Genomic DNA, 22,013 nt, shown 5'->3' with positions numbered 1-22,013 from the left:
TATTCTGCCAGCTAAAAGTTAATGCAACATCCATAAACTTTAGGGTGAAAAAATAAGAAGTGTCACACCTTCTCACTAATTGGCCAACCTGGCTGAATAGAAAGTCCAACATGCACTTAATGACTAATACTTAAGGACGAGGTCTGCTGCATCTTCTAGGAATTAATTTGGACTTTAGTGTTAAACAGAATTTGTAACTGAGATCCTGAGGAAGCATACGGCATCCATTGTCTTTGTACCGAACCCCTCTTCTTCCACTGTGTCTCAAAGTCTCAGATTGGCACATAAATTCATCAATTTCCCCTTCTGCAGGGTAGCTTTTATGTGAGCACTTCGCCATTTTCATGGAATATCTTTAATATGGCTGGATATTGGAGCATGAACCTCTTTTTTGACTGAAGCAAAACTGAGCTTGCTTTGCTGAAAGTTCTCCTACTGTACATCTTGAAGCATCGACTGAATAGTCTTCAAACAACAGTCTCCTATCTTTAATTTCCAGGAGGCAATATCTCTTTCGGTAAGCCTTCATAATGTTTACTTTATCATTATATTCAAGAAACTTCATGATAATTTGGCGTGGTCTTGATAGGCAATATTCTGGACCATTTTGAAGTGAAAGAAAATAGGGACATACGCCGTGAGCCCTTTCTTCTCTGCAGCTTTGAATAAGTTCCAAAAAAGCTGATACAGTAAATCTCTTTCATAGGGTTCTTCAGCTCCAACATGGGAACCAACTTTAATGGTCCCACTAGTCACAAGTTGCTTCATCTTACGGAGTTTTCTAAGTCTTCCATTTTTCTTTAAGGTGCTTTGTCTTTATTGTGGCCTCTTTGGGATGAGTTTAACGCGCTTGTTTTCTCCCTCAAAGTGGGCATTTTTTGCTTCAGTTCCTGGATTTTATCATTTTGCTTACTTAGTTCACACTGCAAATGGTTAAGGAATGTATAGACAGCTTGCTCCAGGGTCTTTTGAATACCTGGTACAATTCTGTTTGCCACATCAGCAGCTATGTTTTGCAATTCAAGATATTGGGATATCTCTCCATAACTGTTTCTTCAGTGTACTCACTATTGGAAGTGCTGTGAAAAAAGGAAAAGAGGCACTCACTGTGTAATATCACTGGCTGAAGTGAAAATAGACTGAACAATTAGTCCCTCGCTGGGGCAGGTTGTGTGCGGCTCAGCTACAGGAAAAGGTGGATTTAATTCCAAGGTGGCGTTGGTGTTCTAGCTGCTGAATGCACACCCGATGAGTAGAGAACAACTTGCCTGAAGAGAGAGCCCTACTCTGAAACACATACCAGGCAAGAATAAACCAGTTTTTAGCCTCATGGTTTGGACTCATTCTCTGCAGTGGCAGGGCCCTGATATCTCCACTTTATTCTCTTTTTCACTCTTAGAAGAAGGTAATGAAGTCTGAGCTGATGAGGCATGCTTAGTTTCCGGTGAAAAGTTTTCTCTCCCTGTCTGTATCTTTCCATCAGCGATCCCGTGTTTCATTGTTTTCTTCTGTGTGCTGCACAGTAAATACCAATACATGTAAAGTTTTATTGATAAGGCCAATATTTAAACTTGATTGTGAACTGGTCTGAGCCATCAAGTGGCATTTATGACAGGTAAAGCAGTGGCGTGAATGGGAGCTTCTCTTCTCGAATTCCTATATCACCAGCACACCAGTCATATGTTAAAGGGTTTTGTTCAGTTTGCTTTACAATTCAGGACCTTTTTCATGAAATACTTACATGGCTTTGTACTATATGTATGTTTGGCTTTATATTTGTCAATACTCTACTGAGATAGCTACTCCCAGCATACTCTTATTACTGTTAAATATTTCACTGGAAGATATAGTTCTACGTGGTACAAAATTGTATGTTATTTTAACCTAGTATTGTTAGTATTACAATATATTCTTATTGTGTGCTTGATTCTGGTGCTGTATTAATGTATTGAGCTTGGGACATGTAAGGCTGGTTTCACACTTGCGTTTTAAAACGCATGCGTTTTAAAAAAAAAACGCATGGTGAAAAAACGCATGTAAACGCATGCAAACGCTGCATTTTTTAGACGCATGCGTTTTTTGATGTGGTGAAAAAAATGCGGCGTTTTGACGCGTTTACATTCGTTTTTTCATGCCTTTTTAAACGCATGATGAGAAGTGTGTGACAGCTGCGAATCATCAAAATCAAGTAAAAATCCCACTATAAACAGAAATAGCTAGGGTTAGGGTTTATGGTGGGGGGTGGCATATCAGTGTGTTTTCAGTTTTTTTTTCTATAAAAACGCATGCGTTTTTAACGCAACCAAACGCATGTGCTTAAAAACGCATGCGTTTCCATTGACTCCAATGCATTTTTTGCAGCAAAAAAACGCATACGAACGCATGCATTTTTTTGCATAAATAAAACGCCTCTGAAAATTACTACATGTTGCATTTCTGCAAAAGAACGCATGCAGCAAAAAAATGCATGCGTTCAAAAACACGACCAAACGCGTATAAAAAAACACATGCGTTTTTAATGTGAAACATAGGAAAAAAACGCATGCGTTTTTTTTGCGGTACAAACGCTGCAGATAAAAACGCAAGTGTGAAACCAGCCTATCATATTTATGTTATGGAGTTTGTTCTAGTGCTGTATTTATGTTATTAGCTTGGTTCTAGTGCATTACACTTCATTATAATACTGTATACCATCAGGACACTGGTCTTTACACGGTATAAAATCTAACTCACAATCCACATTAACAAATATATTTATGAAATTGTAATTATTTTGGGGGCTATAAAAGGTTTAGGAATATTTTGTTTTGCAGCGTGCTGCACTTATGGTACAGCTCACAAATATCTATGTAGTCCAAGTAGTGAAGGTAGAGAAGAAATTGCATTGTCATCCTGCATTCACGTATCCAATCTTTTGTCTTTCCATACTTTTATATAATATACTTTTGGAAGTGGAGATGGGGGACGATAAGTACCTGCGCTGGTCACTGTGGTGGACAACAAAGCTGGGACTCTGAAATGCATTGGAAGAAAGCAACAACAGCGGGCAGCTAAAGGACCCCAAATTACTTTTATTAGTGTCACACTATGAATTACGTACTGTATGCCTCACTTTGTAGCCTCCTATTAGTGTGATGTGGCTTACAGAATGCCAAGGGGTCAAGGGTTTACATGAACCTATCATATCCAGAAATGCAATTTACCCTCAGATATAGGATTAATCAGAAAGTAAAAAGCAGTAAAATCATGCCTGTCTGCCTTACTGGAACAGTTGCTACAGGAAGAAAATCCTTACCGGCGATGGCTCACTTCCAATAATAGGGGAGGTGCAGAGTTCGATTACCATCCATCTTTAGCAGCTTCTTTAAAACCCTGCTGCAAAATAAATAAGAGGAGATATAAGCAAAGACACTATAATGAAAGCACCTCCAATGTTATCGTGAAGTATCTTTTGCTTCAAAAGCAATGTTAACATCCATGTCTACCCTAAGGCAGCCATCCATGGTTTTAACCCTATTAACTTGCAGAATAACATTAATGCTACAGGTAAATAGGATTTGTGTACATGACAGGTTCCACTGTAAAGGGAACCTGTCAGTTAATACATGGATTGGGCACCACCGACATTCTGCTAGCCACATGACAACCTGAATGGAGAGATATATAGAAATTGTGATATTAACCAAATAATAAAAATGTAAAGGTGAACAAATCTGTATATATATATATATATATATATATATATATATATATATATATATATATATATATTTATATATATATATATATATATATATATATATATATATATATATATTTTATATATATAATTTTTTTTTCTTTTTTTCTTATTGTACAAATATATATATATATATTTATTAACCTTTGAGGAACATCTGTTGCGTGTTCTTGTGAAAAATTAAAATATAACTTCTAGCTATATTTCCCTAAGAATAAAAGCACACCATTAAAGAACTTACACCTTTATAAAAATACAGAGACATACTTGTAATCCTTAGTACTGATTCATTTATTACTGGTTGCATGTGTTAGACATTTCACAGAAATTAACAATTAGTGAACAGATGTTGCTTGCTAACATATAAAAAATATAATCTCTAAATCTCTAAATTCCCAATAAAATCACATTATTAACACCCAAAAACACATACAATATATATATATATATATAGATAGATAGATAGATAGATAGATAGATAGATAGATAGATATAGATATATATTTGTGTTTGTTTGTATATGTGTTTGTACATGAGACTGCCTTAGGAAGATGTGGAGAAGTATGCTGAAAGTAAGCATCAATCCAAAAATGGAAGTGTTGATAGTTTCTTTTCCAAAACTAACACCTTTCTGACTTTAGCGATATATATATGTCCAGATCAACTGGTTTTTACTGAAGTTTAGATATGTCCAGGTGATTTTGCGTGCACAGACGCTGTGTGAATGCGAATAGTGCCAGTGTCAGTTGATTCTGACAACTGACACCAGGCACTCAGTGCCAAGAACAGCACTTAAACCCCCTAAATTCTGCGATTGAACACGATTGCAGCATTTTGGAAGCAGGCAGAGGGAAGAAAGTCCCTCTTTCCTTGGATCGGAGATGTCGTGATGATATCGTGGGGACTAGTGTTGAGTAGGGTTGAGCGAAACGGGTCGAACATTTTCAAAAGTCGCCGACTTTTGACAAAGTCGGGTTTCATGAAACCCGATCCGACCCCTGTGCGGGGTCGGCCATGCGGTACGCGACTTTCGCGCCAAAGTCGCGTTTCAATGACGCGAAAAGCGCCATTTCTCAGCCAATGAAGGTAAACGCAGAGTGTGGGCAGCGTGATGACATAGGTCCTGGTCCCCACCATCTTAGAGAAGGGCATTGCAGTGATTGGCTTGCTGTCTGCGGCGTCACAGGGGCTATAAAAGGGAGTTCCCGCCGACCGCCATGTTACTGCTGCTGATCTGAGCCTAGTGAGAGGTTGCTGCCGCTTCGTCAGAAGCAGGGATAGCGTTAGGCAGGGTCCATTAACCACCAAACCGCTTGTGCTGTAGCGATTTCCACTGCCCAACACCACCTTCGGTGTGCAGGGACAGTGGAAGCTACATTTTTTTTTTTCCCTCAGCGCTGTAGCTCATTGGGCTGCCCTAGAAGGGTCCCTGATAGCTGCATTGCTGTGTGTACGCCGCTGTGCAAATCAACTGCTTTTTTCAAAGCACAAATCCTCTTGTTCCTTCCTTTCTGCACAGCTATCTTGTTTGTTTGTCCACACTTTTTATTTAATTTGTGCATCAGTCCACTCCTTATTGCTGCCTGCCATACCTGGCTGAGATTACTGCAGGGAGATAGTAATTGAAGGACAGTTCCTTTTTTTTTTTTTGTGGGAGATTAAGATTGGCATTTCTGCTAGAGTGCCATCCCTGTCTGTGTCATCTCTCACTCAGTGGGCCATAGAAAGCCTATTTATTTTTTTGCTTGATTTGGGTTCTAAAATCTACCTGAAAAAATCACTACATCAATCAGTGGGAGAAAAATATTGGCCTCAGGGCTTGTGTGCCACTCCTTACTCCTGTGTGTGCCATCTCTCAGTGGGCCATAGAAAGCCTATTTATTTTTTTGCTTGATTTGGGTTCCAAAATCTACCTGAAAAAATCAATAAATCAATCAGTGGGAGATAAATATTGGCCTCTGGGCTTGTGTGCCACTCCTGACTCCTGTGTGCGTCCTCTCTCACTCAGTGGGCCCTACAAAGCCTATTTTTTGTTTTATTTGTTTTCTAAATTCTCCCTGAAAAAATCATTTTATTTTATTTGGTTTCTAAATTATTCCTGAAAAAAATCATTTTTTTTGTATTTTTTTTTTCTAAAGTCTCCCTGAAAAAAAAAAAAAACCAAATCAGTGGGAGAATAATATTGCCCTTTCTGCTTGTGTGCCAGTCTTGACTCCTGGGTGTGCCATCTCTCTCTCTCCAATTGTGGGCCATAGAAAGCCTATTAATTTTTTTGCTTGATTTGGGTTCCAAAATCTACCTGAAAAAATCACTAAATCAATCAGTGGGAGATAAATATTGGCCTCTGGGCTTGTGTGCCACTCCTGACTCCTGTGTGCGTCCTCTCTCACTCAGTGGGCCCTACAAAACCTATTTTTTTTTCATTTGTTTTCTAAATTCTCCCTGAAACAATCATTTTATTTTATTTTGTTTCTAAATTCTTCCTGAAAAATTCATTTTTTTTTCTAAAGTCTCCCTGAAAAAAAAAAAAAATCAAATCAGTGGGAGATTAATATTGCCCTTTCTGCTTGTGTGCCAGTCTTGACTCCTGGGTGTGCCATCTCTCTCTCTCCAATTGTGGGCCATAGAAAGCCTATTTATTTTTTTGCTTGATTTGGGTTCCAAAATCTACCTGAAAAAATCAATAAATCAATCAGTGGGAGATTAATATTGGCCTTTGGGCTTGTGTGCCAGTCCAAAGCGTGCCATCTCTCTCTCTCAGATAGTGGGCCATAGAAAGCCTATTTATTATTTTTTTTATTGGGTTTATAAATTTTCCCTGGAAAAAAAAAAAAAAAGTGGGAGATTAATATTGGCCTCTGGGCTTGTGTGCCAGTCCTGAGCGTGCCATCTCTCTCACAAATAGTGGGCCATAGAAAGCCTATTTATTATTTTTTTTATTGGGTTTATAAATTTTCCCTGGAAAAAAAAAAAAAAAGTGGGAGATTAATATTGGCCTCTGGGCTTGTGTGCCAGTCCTGAGCGTGCCATCTCTCTCACAAATAGTGGGCCATAGAAAGCCTATTTATTTTTTTGGTTGATTTGGGTTCTAAATTCTACCTGAAAAAATCAATAAATCAATCAGTGGGAGATAAATATTGGCCTCTGGGCTTGTGTGCCACTCCTGACTCCTGTGTGCGTCCTCTCTCACTCAGTGGGCCCTAGAAAGCCTATTTTTTGTTTTATTTGTTTTCTAAATTCTCCCTGAAAAAATCATTTTATTTTATTTGGTTTCTAAATTATTCCTGAAAAAATCATTTTTTTTTTTTTTTTCTAAAGTCTCCCTGAAAAAAAAAAAAAAAACAGTGGGAGATTAATATTGCCCTTTCTGCTTGTGTGCCAGTCTTGACTCCTGGGTGTGCCATCTCTCTCTCTCCAATTGTGGGCCATAGAAAGCCTATTAATTTTTTTGCTTGATTTGGGTTCCAAAATCTACCTGAAAAAATCACTAAATCAATCAGTGGGAGATAAATATTGGCCTCTGGGCTTGTGTGCCACTCCTGACTCCTGTGTGCGTCCTCTCTCACTCAGTGGGCCCTACAAAGCCTATTTTTTGTTTTGTTTTCTAAATTCTCCCTGAAAAAATCATTTTATTTTATTTGGTTTCTAAATTATTCCTGAAAAAAATCATTTTTTTTGTATTTTTTTTTTCTAAAGTCTCCCTGAAAAAAAAAAAAAAAACAAATCAGTGGGAGAATAATAATGCCCTTTCTGCTTGTGTGCCAGTCTTGACTCCTGGGTGTGCCATCTCTCTCTCTCCAATTGTGGGCCATAGAAAGCCTATTAATTTTTTTGCTTGATTTGGGTTCCAAAATCTACCTGAAAAAATCACAAAATCAATCAGTGGGAGATAAATATTGGCCTCTGGGCTTGTGTGCCACTCCTGACTCCTGTGTGCGTCCTCTCTCACTCAGTGGGCCCTATAAAGCCTATTTTTTTTTCATTTGCTTTCTAAATTCTCCCTGAAACAATCATTTTATTTTATTTTGTTTCTAAATTCTTCCTGAAAAATTCAATTTTCTTTTTTTTTCTAAAGTCTCCCTGAAAAAAAAAAAAAATCAAATCAGTGGGAGATTAATATTGCCCTTTCTGCTTGTGTGCCAGTCTTGACTCCTGGGTGTGCCATCTCTCTCTCCAATTGTGGGCCATAGAAAGCCTATTTATTTTTTTGCTTGATTTGGGTTCCAAAATCTACCTGAAAAAAATCAATAAATCAATCAGTGGGAGATTAATATTGGCCTTTGGGCTTGTGTGCCAGTCCTAAGCGTGCCATCTCTCTCTCTCAGATAGTGGGCCATAGAAAGCCTATTTATTATTTTTTTATTGGGTTTATAAATTTTCCCTGGAAAAAAAAAAAAAAGTGGGAGATTAATATTGGCCTCTGGGCTTGTGTGCCAGTCCTGAGCGTGCCATCTCTCTCACAAATAGTGGGCCATAGAAAGCCTATTTATTTTTTTGGTTGATTTGGGTTCTAAATTCTACCTGAAAAAATCAATAAATCAATCAGTGGGAGATTAATATTGGCCTTTGGGCTTGTGTGCCAGTCCTAAGCGTGCCATCTCTCTCTCTCAGATAGTGGGCCATAGAAAGCCTATTTATTATTTTTTTATTGGGTTTATAAATTTTCCCTGGAAAAAAAAAAAAAGTGGGAGATTAATATTGGCCTCTGGGCTTGTGTGCCAGTCCTGAGCGTGCCATCTCTCTCACAAATAGTGGGCCATAGAAAGCCTATTTATTTTTTTGGTTGATTTGGGTTCTAAATTCTACCTGAAAAAATCAATAAATCAATCAGTGGGAGATAAATATTGGCCTCTGGGCTTGTGTGCCACTCCTGACTCCTGTGTGCGTCCTCTCTCACTCAGTGGGCCCTAGAAAGCCTATTTTTTGTTTTATTTGTTTTCTAAATTCTCCCTGAAAAAATCATTTTATTTTATTTGGTTTCTAAATTATTCCTGAAAAAATCATTTTTTTTTTTTTTTTCTAAAGTCTCCCTGAAAAAAAAAAAAAACAGTGGGAGATTAATATTGCCCTTTCTGCTTGTGTGCCAGTCTTGACTCCTGGGTGTGCCATCTCTCTCTCTCCAATTGTGGGCCATAGAAAGCCTATTAATTTTTTTGCTTGATTTGGGTTCCAAAATCTACCTGAAAAAATCAATAAATCAATCAGTGGGAGATAAATATTGGCCTCTGGGCTTGTGTGCCACTCCTGACTCCTGTGTGCGTCCTCTCTCACTCAGTGGGCCCTACAAAGCCTATTTTTTGTTTTGTTTTCTAAATTCTCCCTGAAAAAATCATTTTATTTTATTTGGTTTCTAAATTATTCCTGAAAAAAATCATTTTTTTTGTATTTTTTTTTTCTAAAGTCTCCCTGAAAAAAAAAAAAAAACCAAATCAGTGGGAGAATAATATTGCCCTTTCTGCTTGTGTGCCAGTCTTGACTCCTGGGTGTGCCATCTCTCTCTCTCCAATTGTGGGCCATAGAAAGCCTATTAATTTTTTTTGCTTGATTTGGGTTCCAAAATCTACCTGAAAAAATCACAAAATCAATCAGTGGGAGATAAATATTGGCCTCTGGGCTTGTGTGCCACTCCTGACTCCTGTGTGCGTCCTCTCTCACTCAGTGGGCCCTATAAAGCCTATTTTTTTTTCATTTGCTTTCTAAATTCTCCCTGAAACAATCATTTTATTTTATTTTGTTTCTAAATTCTTCCTGAAAAATTCAATTTTCTTTTTTTTTCTAAAGTCTCCCTGAAAAAAAAAAAAAATCAAATCAGTGGGAGATTAATATTGCCCTTTCTGCTTGTGTGCCAGTCTTGACTCCTGGGTGTGCCATCTCTCTCTCCAATTGTGGGCCATAGAAAGCCTATTTATTTTTTTGCTTGATTTGGGTTCCAAAATCTACCTGAAAAAAATCAATAAATCAATCAGTGGGAGATTAATATTGGCCTTTGGGCTTGTGTGCCAGTCCTAAGCGTGCCATCTCTCTCTCTCAGATAGTGGGCCATAGAAAGCCTATTTATTATTTTTTTATTGGGTTTATAAATTTTCCCTGGAAAAAAAAAAAAAAAGTGGGAGATTAATATTGGCCTCTGGGCTTGTGTGCCAGTCCTGAGCGTGCCATCTCTCTCACAAATAGTGGGCCATAGAAAGCCTATTTATTTTTTTGGTTGATTTGGGTTCTAAATTCTACCTGAAAAAATCAATAAATCAATCAGTGGGAGATTAATATTGGCCTTTGGGCTTGTGTGCCAGTCCTAAGCGTGCCATCTCTCTCTCTCAGATAGTGGGCCATAGAAAGCCTATTTATTATTTTTTTATTGGGTTTATAAATTTTCCCTGGAAAAAAAAAAAAAGTGGGAGATTAATATTGGCCTCTGGGCTTGTGTGCCAGTCCTGAGCGTGCCATCTCTCTCACAAATAGTGGGCCATAGAAAGCCTATTTATTTTTTTGGTTGATTTGGGTTCTAAATTCTACCTGAAAAAATCAATAAATCAATCAGTGGGAGATAAATATTGGCCTCTGGGCTTGTGTGCCACTCCTGACTCCTGTGTGCGTCCTCTCTCACTCAGTGGGCCCTAGAAAGCCTATTTTTTGTTTTATTTGTTTTCTAAATTCTCCCTGAAAAAATCATTTTATTTTATTTGGTTTCTAAATTATTCCTGAAAAAATCATTTTTTTTTTTTTTTTCTAAAGTCTCCCTGAAAAAAAAAAAAAACAGTGGGAGATTAATATTGCCCTTTCTGCTTGTGTGCCAGTCTTGACTCCTGGGTGTGCCATCTCTCTCTCTCCAATTGTGGGCCATAGAAAGCCTATTAATTTTTTTGCTTGATTTGGGTTCCAAAATCTACCTGAAAAAATCAATAAATCAATCAGTGGGAGATAAATATTGGCCTCTGGGCTTGTGTGCCACTCCTGACTCCTGTGTGCGTCCTCTCTCACTCAGTGGGCCCTACAAAGCCTATTTTTTGTTTTGTTTTCTAAATTCTCCCTGAAAAAATCATTTTATTTTATTTGGTTTCTAAATTATTCCTGAAAAAAATCATTTTTTTTGTATTTTTTTTTTCTAAAGTCTCCCTGAAAAAAAAAAAAAAACCAAATCAGTGGGAGAATAATATTGCCCTTTCTGCTTGTGTGCCAGTCTTGACTCCTGGGTGTGCCATCTCTCTCTCTCCAATTGTGGGCCATAGAAAGCCTATTAATTTTTTTTGCTTGATTTGGGTTCCAAAATCTACCTGAAAAAATCACAAAATCAATCAGTGGGAGATAAATATTGGCCTCTGGGCTTGTGTGCCACTCCTGACTCCTGTGTGCGTCCTCTCTCACTCAGTGGGCCCTATAAAGCCTATTTTTTTTTCATTTGTTTTCTAAATTCTCCCTGAAACAATCATTTTATTTTATTTTGTTTCTAAATTCTTCCTGAAAAATTCAATTTTCTTTTTTTTTCTAAAGTCTCCCTGAAAAAAAAAAAAAAAATCAAATCAGTGGGAGATTAATATTGCCCTTTCTGCTTGTGTGCCAGTCTTGACTCCTGGGTGTGCCATCTCTCTCTCTCCAATTGTGGGCCATAGAAAGCCTATTTATTTTTTTGCTTGATTTGGGTTCCAAAATCTACCTGAAAAAATCAATAAATCAATCAGTGGGAGATTAATATTGGCCTTTGGGCTTGTGTGCCAGTCCTAAGCGTGCCATCTCTCTCTCTCAGATAGTGGGCCATAGAAAGCCTATTTATTATTTTTTTTATTGGGTTTATAAATTTTCCCTGGAAAAAAAAAAAAAAAGTGGGAGATTAACCCCTTTCTGCCATTAGACGTACTATTGCGTCCATGTGGGGTGGGCTTTACTTCCCAAGGACGCAATAGTATGTCATATGCGATCGGCAGCGCTCACGGGGGGAGCGCCGCCGATCGCGGCCGGGTGTCAGCTGTTTATCGCAGCTGACATCCGGCACTATGTGCCAGGAGCGGTCACGGACCGCCCCCGGCACATTAACCCCCGGCACACCGCGATCAAAGATGATCGCGATGTGCCGGCGGTGCAGGGAAGCTTCCCGCAGGGAGGGGGCTCCCTGCAGGCTTCCCTGAGCCCCCGCAGCAACGCGATGTGATCGCGTTGCTGCGAAGGTCTCACCTCCCTCCCTGCTCCCTCCAGCCCCGGATCCAAGATGGCCGCGGATCCGGGTCCTGCAGGGAGGGAGGTGGCTTCACAGAGCCTGCTCAGAGCAGGCACTGTGAAGGCTGCAGCGCTGCATGTCAGATCAGTGATCTGACAGAGTGCTGTGCAAACTGTCAGATCACTGATCTGTGATGTCCCCCCCTGGGACAAAGTAAAAAAGTAAAAAAAAAAAATTTCAAATGTGTAAAAAAAAATAAAAAAAAATATTCCAAAATAATGAAAAAAAAAATAAAAATATTATTCCCATAAATACATTTCTTTATCTAAATAAAAAAAAAAAAACAATAAAAGTACACATATTTAGTATTGCCGCGTCCGTAACGGCCCGACCTATAAAACTTGCCCACTAGTTAACCCCTTCAGTAAACACCGTAAGAAAAAAAAAAAAAACGAGGCAAAAAATAACGCTTTATTATCACACCGCCGAACAAAAAGTGGAATAACACGCGATCAAAAAGACAGATATAACTAACCATGGTACCGCTGAAAACGTCATCTTGTCCCGCAAAAAACGAGCCACCATACAGCATCATCAGCAAAAAAATAAAAAAGTTATAGTCCTGAGAATAAAGCGATGCAAAAATAATTATTTTTTCTATAAAATAGTTTTTATCGTATAAAAGCGCCAAAACATAAAAAAATGATATAAATGAGATGTCGCTGTAATCGTACTGACCCGAAGAATAAAACTGCTTCATCAATTTTACCAAACGCGGAACGGTATAAACGCCTCCCCCAAAAGAAATTCATGAATAGCTGGTTTTTGGTCATTCTGCCTCACAAAAATCGGAATAAAAAGCGATCAAAAAATGTCACATGCCCGAAAATGTTACCAATAAAAACATCAACTCGTCCCGCAAAAAACAAGACCTCACATGACTCTGTGGACCAAAATATAGAAAAATTATAGCTCTCAAAATGTGGTAACACAAAAAATATTTTTTGCAATAAAAAGCGTCTTTCAGTGTGTGACGGCTGCCAATCATAAAAATCCGCTAAAAAACCCGCTATAAAAGTAAATCAAACCCCCCTTCATCACCCCCTTAGTTAGGGAAAAATTAAAAAAATGTATTTATTTCCATTTTCCCATTAGGGCTAGGGTTAGAGTTAGGGCTAGGGTTAGGGCTAGGGTTAGGGCTAGGGTTAGGGCTAGGGTTAGGGCTAGGGCTTGGGTTAGGGCTAGGGTTAGGGTTAGGGCTAGGGCTAGGATTAGGGTTAGGGCTAGGGTTAGGGCTAGGGCTACAGTTTGGGTTGGGGCTAAAGTTACGGTTAGGGTTTAGATTACATTTACGGTTGGGAATAGGGTTGGGATTAGGGTTAGGGGTGTGTCTGGGTTAGAGGTGTGGTTAGGGTAACTGCTGGGATTAGGGTTAGGGATGTGTTTGGATTAGGGTTTCAGTTATAATTGTGGGGTTTCCACTGTTTAGGCACATCAGGGGCTCTCCAAACGCGACATGGCGTCCGATCTCAATTCCAGCCAATTCTGCGTTGAAAAAGTAAAACAGTGCTTCTTCCCTTCCGAGCTCTCCCGTGTGCCCAAACAGGGGTTTACCCCAACATATGGGGTATCAGCGTACTCAGGACAAATAGGACAACAACTTTTGGGGTCCAATTTCTCCTGCTACCCTTGGGAAAATACAAAACTCGGGGCTAAAACATATTTTTTGTGGGAAAAAAAAAGATTTTTTATTTTCACGGCTCTGCGTTATAAACTGTAGTGAAACACTTGGGGGTTCAAAGTTCTCACAACACATCTAGATTAGTTCCCTGGGGGGTCTAGTTTCCAATATGGGGTCACTTGTGGGGGGTTTCTACTGTTTAGGTACATTAGGGGTTCTGCAAACGCAATGTGACGTCTGCAGACCATTCCATCTAAGTCTGCATTCCAAATGGCGCTCCTTCCCTTCCGAGCTCTGCCATGCGCTCAAACGTTGGTTTCCCCCAACATACGGGGTATCAGCGTACTCAGGACAAATTGGACAACAACTTTTGGGGTCGAATTTCTCCTCTTACCCTCGGGAAAATACAAAACTGGGGGCTAAAAAATAATTTTGGGGGGAAAGATTTTTTTTTTTAATTTTCACGGCTCTGCGTTACAAACTGTAGTGAAACACTTGGGGGTTCAAAGCTATCACAACACATCTAGATGAGTTCCTTAGGGGGTCTAGTTTCCAAAATGGTGTCACTTGTGGGAGGTTTCTACTGTTTAGGTACATTAGGGGCTCTGCAAATGCAATGTGACACCTGCAGACCATTCCATCTAAGTCCTCATTCCAAATGGAGCTCCTTCCCTTCCGAGCCCTCCCATGCGCCCAAACAGTGGTTCCCCCCACATATGGGGTATCAGCGCACTCAGGACAAATTAGACAACAAATTGTGGGGTCGAATTTCTCCTGTTACCCTCGGGAAAATACAAAACTGGGGGCTAAAAAATAATTTTTGTGGGAAAAAATTTTTGTTTTATTTTTACGGCTCTCCATTATAAACTTCTGTGAAGCCCTTGGTGGGTCAAAGCGCTCAGCACACATCTAGATAAGTTCCTAAGGGGGTCTACTTTCCAAAATGGTGTCACTTGTGGGGGGTTTCTACTGTTTAGGTACATTAGGGGCTCTGCAAACGCAATGTGACACCTGCAGACCATTCCATCTAAGTCTGCATTCAAATGGCACTCCTTCCCTTCTGAGCCCTCCCATGTGCCCAAACAGTGGTTCCCCCCACATATGGTGTATCATCGCACTCAGGACAAATTGGGCAACAAATTTTGGGGTCCAATTTCTCCTGTTACCCTCAGGAAAATACAAAACTGGGGGCTAAAAAAATAATTTTTGTGGGAAAAAAATTTTGTTTTATTTTTACGGCTCTGCATTATAAACTTCTGTGAAGCACTTGGTGGGTCAAAGTGCTCACCACACCTCTAGATAAGTTCCTTAGGGGGTCTACTTTCCAAAATGGTGTCATTTGTGGGGGGTTTCAATGTTTAGGCACATCAGTGGCTCTTCAAACGCAACATGGCGTCCCATCTCAATTCCTGTCAATTTTGCTTTGAAAAGTCAAACGGCGCTCCTTCCCTTCCGAGCTCTCCCATCCAACCAAACAGTGGTTTACCCCCACATATGGGGTATCAGCGTACTCAGGACAAATTGTACAACAACTTTTGGGGTCCAATTTCTTCTCTTACCCTTGGGAAAATAAAAAATTGGGGGCAAAAAGATAATTTTTGTGAAAAAATATGATTTTTCATTTTTACGGTTCTACATTATAAACTTCTGTGAAGCACTTGTTGGGTCAAAGTGCTCACCACACCTCTAGATAAGTTCCTTAGGGGGTCTACTTTCCAAAATGGTGTCACTTGTGGGGGGTTTCAATGTTTAGCCACATCAGGGGCTCTCCAAACGAAACATGGCGTCCCATCTCAATTCCAGTCAATTTTGCATTGAAAAGTCAAATGGCACTCCTTCGCTTCCGAGCTCTGCCATGCGCCCAAACAGTGGTTTACCCCCACATGTGGGGTATTGGCATACTCAGGACAAATTGTACAACAATGTTTGGGGTCCATTTTCTCCTGTTACCCTTGGTAAAATAAAACAAATTGGAGCTGAATTAAATTTTTTGTGAAAAAAAGTTAAATGTTCATTTTTATTTAAACATTCAAAAAATTCCTGTGATGCACCAGAAGGGTTAATAAACTTCTTGAATATGGTTTTGAGCACCTTGAGGGGTGTAGTTTTTAGAATGGTGACACACTTGGGTATTTTCTATCATATAGACCCCTCAAAATGACTTCAAATGAGATGTGGTCCCTAAAACAAAATGGTGTTGTAGAAATGAGAAATTGCTGGTCAAATTTAACCCTTATAACTCCCTAACAAAAAAAACTTTGGTTCCAAAATTGTGCTGATGTAAAGTAGACATGTGGGAAATGTTACTTATTAAGTATTTTGTGTGACATATCTCTGTGATTTAATTGCATAAAAATTCAAAGTTGGAAAATTGCGAAATTTTCATAATTTTCGCCAAATTTCCGTTTTTTTCACAAATAAACGCAGGTACTATCAAATAATTTTTACAATTGTCATGAAGTACAATGTGTCACGAGAAAACAATGTCAGAATCACCAGGATCCATTGAAGCGTTCCAGAGTTATAACCTCATAAAGGGACAGTGGTCAGAATTGTAAAAATTGGCCCGGTCATTAACGTGCAAACCACCCTTGGGGGTAAAGGGGTTAATATTGGCCTCTGGGCTTGTGTGCCAGTCCTGAGCGTGCCATCTCTCTCACAAATAGTGGGCCATAGAAAGCCTATTTATTTTTTTGGTTGATTTGGGTTCTAAATTCTACCTGAAAAAATCAATAAATCAATCAGTGGGAGATTAATATTGGCCTTTGGGCTTGTGTGCCAGTCCTAAGCGTGCCCTCTCTCTCTCTCAGATAGTGGGCCATAGAAAGCCTATTTATTATTTTTTTTATTGGGTTTATAAATTTTCCCTGGAAAAAAAAAAAAAGTGGGAGATTAATATTGGCCTCTGGGCTTGTGTGCCAGTCCTGAGCGTGCCATCTCTCTCACAAATAGTGGGCCATAGAAAGCCTATTTATTTTTTTGGTTGATTTGGGTTCTAAATTCTACCTGAAAAAATCAATAAATCAATCAGTGGGAGATAAATATTGGCCTCTGGGCTTGTGTGCCACTCCTGACTCCTGTGTGCGTCCTCTCTCACTCAGTGGGCCCTAGAAAGCCTATTTTTTGTTTTATTTGTTTTCTAAATTCTCCCTGAAAAAATCATTTTATTTTATTTGGTTTCTAAATTATTCCTGAAAAAATCAATTTTTTTTTTTTTTTTCTAAAGTCTCCCTGAAAAAAAAAAAAAAAATCAAATCAGTGGGAGATTAATATTGCCCTTTCTGCTTGTGTGCCAGTCTTGACTCCAGGGTGTGCCATCTCTCTCTCTCCAACTGTGGGCCATAGAAAGCCTATTAATTTTTTTGCTTGATTTGGGTTCCAAAATCTACCTGAAAAAATCACTAAATCAATCAGTGGGAGATAAATATTTGCCTCTGGGCTTGTGTGCCACTCCTGACTCCTGTGTGCGTCCTCTCTCACTCAGTGGGCCCTAGAAAGCCTATTTTTTGTTTTATTTGTTTTCTAAATTCTCCCTGAAAAAATCATTTTATTTTATTTGGTTTATAAATTCTTCCTTAAAAAATCATTTTTTTTTTTTTTTCTAAAGTCTCCTTTTTAAAAAAAAAAACACAAATCAGTGGGAGATTAATATTTACATTTGCGCTTCAGTGACAGTCCTGCGTGTGTGGCATCTCTCTCATTTGTTGCCACCAACAACAGAGTGTGTAACATTGTGCCTGATTTTCGTTGTGGTCTCACCCACCTGTAAAGGGGTAGCTAAATCATACTGAAGTTATAGCTCACCGTGTAAGTTGTGTGACAGCAACAAATACCGTTAGTTTGGTAACGTTTTTAAAACAATGAGGAAGTCTGGTGGAAGAGGTCGTGGCCGGGGGCGTTCATTGTCAGCTGGTAATGAGGGTAGTGGTAGTGGTGGAGCATCAGGTGGTCGTGGGAAAAAAAATATTGCACCTAAGTCTGGAGCTGTGGAGCCAGGTTCGTCGTCTGGCTACACAAGGCCTCGAACGCTCCCTTTTCTGGGAGTAGGAAAACCGTTTTTAAAGCCGGAGCAGCAAGAGCAAGTTTTGGCTTATCTTGCTGACTCAGCCTCTAGCTCTTTTGCCTCCTCTCGTGAAACTGGTAAAAGTAAAAGCAGCGCGTCGTTAGTGGATGTTCACGGTCAGGGAAAAGTCGCTTCCTTGTCCTCTTCAGCAAAAACAACAACAGAGAAGAATGCAGCAGGCGACACAACGGGTTACTCCATGGAGCTCTTTACACATACCGTCCCTGGCTTAGAAAGTGAAGCAGTTAACAGTCCATGCCCATCACAAGTTGAATCTGACATGGAGTGCACTGATGCACAGCCACAGCCAGACTACTATGCTGGTCCTTTGACTCAGACCACAACATTGCCCTCGCAGGGTGCTGATCAAGAATCAGACCCTGATGAGACTATGTTGCCCCATCACGAACGCTATACCACCGACCGACAAGGTGACACAGACGAAGTTGCACACGAGCTACAAGAAGAGGTAATAGATGACCCAGTTCTTGACCCCGATTGGCAGCCATTGGGGGAACAGGGTGCAGGCGGCAGCGGTTCTGAAGCGGAGGAGGAGGGGCCACAGCAGGCATCAACATCGCAACAGGCTCCATCTGCCGGGCCCGTATCTTGCCCAAAACGCGTGGCAAAGTCAAAACCTGTTGGAGGACAGCGTGGCCATCCGGTTAAAGCTCAGTCTGCAATGCCTGAAAAGGTATCCGATGCTAGAAAGAGTGCAGTCTGGCATTTTTTTAAACAACATCCAATTGATCAGCGCAAAGTCATCCGTCAAAAATGTTCAACTACCTTAAGCAGAGGGCAGAATCTGAAAAGTCTCAATACAAGTTGCATGCATAGACATTTAACCACCATGCATTTGCAAGCTTGGACTAACTACCAAACGTCCCTTAAGGTTGTAGCACCCTCGGCCAATGAAGCTAGTCATCAACGCAACATCCCTTCCGGCAGTGTAGGGCCACCATTTTCTGCACCACCTGCAGTATCTGTGCAGGTTTCTTTGCCAGGCCAAAGAAGTCAGGGTCAGGGAATCACCAGTTTCGTAGTAGGAAACACTGCATCTAGGGCACCGGCGGCAACAATACCATCTCCCACCGTCTCTCAGTCTGCCATGTCCACCGGCACCCCCGCTAGTTCCACGATCTCCAGCTCTCCAGTCCAGCTCACCCTACATGAGACTATGGTTAGAAAAAGGAAGTACTTAGCCTCGCATCCGCGTACACAGGGTTTGAACGCCCACATAGCTAGACTAATCTCGTTAGAGATGATGCCCTACCGGTTAGTTGAAAGCGAAGCTTTCAAAGCCCTGATGGACTACGCTGTACCACGCTACGAGCTACCCAGTCGACACTTTTTTTCCAGAAAAGCCATCCCAGCCCTCCACCAGCATGTTAAAGAGCGCATCGTCCATGCACTCAGGCAATCTGTGAGCACAAAGGTGCACCTGACAACAGATGCATGGACCAGTAGGCATGGCCAGGGACGTTACGTGTCCATCACGGCACACTGGGTAAATGTGGTGGATGCAGGGTCCACAGGGGACAGCAAGTTTGGGACAGTTCTGCCTAGCCCACGGTCTAGGAAACAGTTGGCTGTAGCCATTCGCACCCCCTCCTCCTCCTCCTCGTCCTCCTGCAGAAGCGAGACCTCGTCCACAGACCGCAGTCGCACAACCACTCCATCCGCAGCTGCCACTGTTGCACACCAGGTCTCCCATTATGGGGCAGCTACTGGCAAACGTCAGCAGGCTGTATTGGCTATGAAGTGTTTGGGCGACAACAGACACACCGCTGAAGTTCTGTCCGAGTTCTTGCAGAAAGAAACGCAGTCGTGGCTGGGCACTGTAGATCTTGAGACAGGCAAGGTAGTGAGTGATAACGGAAGGAATTTCATGGCTGCCATCTCCATTTCCCAACTGAAACACATTCCTTGCCTGGCTCACACCTTAAACTTGGTGGTGCAGTGCTTCCTGAAAAGTTATCCGGGGTAATCCGACCTGCTCCTCAAAGTGCGTGGACTTTGCTCACATATCCGCCGTTCGCCCGTACACTCCAGCCGTATGCAGACCTATCAGCGTTCTTTGAACCTTCCCCAGCATCGCCTAATCATAGACGTTGCAACAAGGTGGAACTCAACACTGCACATGCTTCAGAGACTGTGTGAAGAGGCGGGCTGTTATGTTTTTGTTGGAGGATACACATACACGGGCAGGCAGTAGGATGGCAGACATGGAGTTGTCAGGTGTGCAGTGGTCGAAGATTCAAGACATGTGTCAAGTCCTTCAGTGTTTTGAGGAATGCACACGGCTGGTTAGTGCAGACAACGCCATAATAAGCATGAGCATCCCCCTAATGCGTCTGCTGATGCAAAGTTTGACGCACATAAAGGATCAGGTGTCTGCAGCTGAGGAAGAGGAAAGCCTTGATGACAGTCAGCCATTGTCTGGCCAGGGCAGTGTACAGGACGAGGTAGCGGGCGAAGAGGAGGAGGAGGACGAGGAGGATGATGGGGATGATTATATTTTTAATGAGGAAGCTTTTCCGGGGCCAGTGGAAATTGTTGGCGCGGCAAGGCCGGGTTCTGGTTTTTGGAGGGACACAAGTGACGTGGATTTGCCTGAAACTGCCCCTCAACCAAGCACAACCACAGATTTGAGAACTGGAACTTTGGCCCACATGGCGGATTATGCCTTACGTATCCTCAAAAGGGACACACGCATAACAAAAATGATGAACGATGACGATTACTGGTTGGCCTGCCTCCTTGATCCTCGCTATAAAGGCAAATTGCAAAATATAATGCCACATGAGAACTTGGAACTAATATTAGCAACCAAACAATCAACTCTTGTTGACCGTTTGCTTCTGGCATTCCCTGCACACAGCGCCCGTGATCGTTCTAACACGAGCTGCAGGGGCCAGCAGACCAGAGGTGTTAGAGGGGCAGAAATCAGAAGTGTCGTTGGCCAGAGGGGTTTTCTGACCAGGTTGTGGAGTGATTTTGCTATGACCACAGACAGGACAGGTACTGCAGCATCAATTCAAAGTGACAGGAGACAACATTTGTCCAGTATGGTTACTAACTATTTTTCATCCCTTATCGACGTTCTCCCTCAACCGTCATTCCCATTTGATTACTGGGCATCAAAATTAGACACCTGGCCAGAATTGGCAGAATATGCATTGCAGGAGCTTGCTTGCCCGGCAACTAGTGTCCTATCAGAAAGAGTATTCAGTGCTGCAGGTTCAATACTAACAGAAAAAAGGACTCGTCTGGCTACCCAAAATGTAGATGATCTAACCTTCATTAAAATGAACCACAACTGGATTTCGAAATCTTTTGCCCCACCTTGCCCGGCTGACACCTAGCTTTCCTATGTAAAGGTCTTGCCTGTGGACTATTCTGAACGACTTTTCCAATCTCGTAATTTGCAGCACCTGATTGTCCAGCATCCGACATGTTAACACCTCCCTAAATGGCCAAAGTCCCCACACGGGGCCGTGGTATCGCCACTTGGCGCCAGCACCCGTGAGAGTACTGTTTGTCTGAAGAGGTGGGTGTGCCCGCTTTTGGTCGACGGCACTGCCACTAGGTCCCTCATAGTACAATAAAGTGTCTGGCGGTGGTGGTGCGCACCCAACGTCAGACACACCGTTGTAATATGAGGGGCCCTGGGCCTGTACCGCCAGCCACAAGACAGTCCTTCCCCCCAGGTCAAACAGTGCTCTACCACTTGCAAAATTTTCTCTCACAGCTCCACCAATGTTTAGTCTATGCGCTGACATCCTTCAATGCCTGGCACTGTCAATACCATTGTATTGACATTTTTCTTATGTTAGGCCTTCGAAGCCTGTCTGCGGTCACTCCTTCCACTAGGCCTCCACTGACCTGTCTACTGCTGCCCGGGTTCCCCTGGAACCAATTTTAAATTGCCTACAGCCAGCCCAATTTATTATGTTAGGGCTTCGAAGCCTGTCTGCGGTCCCTCCTTCCACTAGGCCTCCACTGACCTGTCTACTGCTGCCCGGGTTCCCCTGGAACCAATTTTACATTGCCTACAGCCAGCCCAATTTATTATGTTAGGGCTTCGAAGCCTGTCTGTGGTCCCTCCTTCCACTAGGCCTCCACTGACCTGTCTACTGCCGCCCGTGTTCCCCTGGAACCAATTGTAAATTGCCTACAGCCAGGCCAATTTATTATGTTAGGGCTTCGAAGCCTGTCTGCGGTCCCTCCTTCCACTAGGCCTCCACTGACCTGTCTACTGCCGCCCGTGTTCCCCTGGAACCAATTGTAAATTGCCTACAGCCAGGCCAATTTATTATGTTAGGGCTTCGAAGCCTGTCTGCGGTCCCTCCTTCCACTAGGCCTCCACTGACCTGTCTAC

This window comes from Ranitomeya imitator, chromosome 6, assembly GCF_032444005.1.
Source record: "Ranitomeya imitator isolate aRanImi1 chromosome 6, aRanImi1.pri, whole genome shotgun sequence".
Classification (NCBI taxonomy): Eukaryota; Metazoa; Chordata; class Amphibia; order Anura; family Dendrobatidae; genus Ranitomeya; species Ranitomeya imitator.
Note: the sequence above shows the minus strand (reverse complement) of the source record.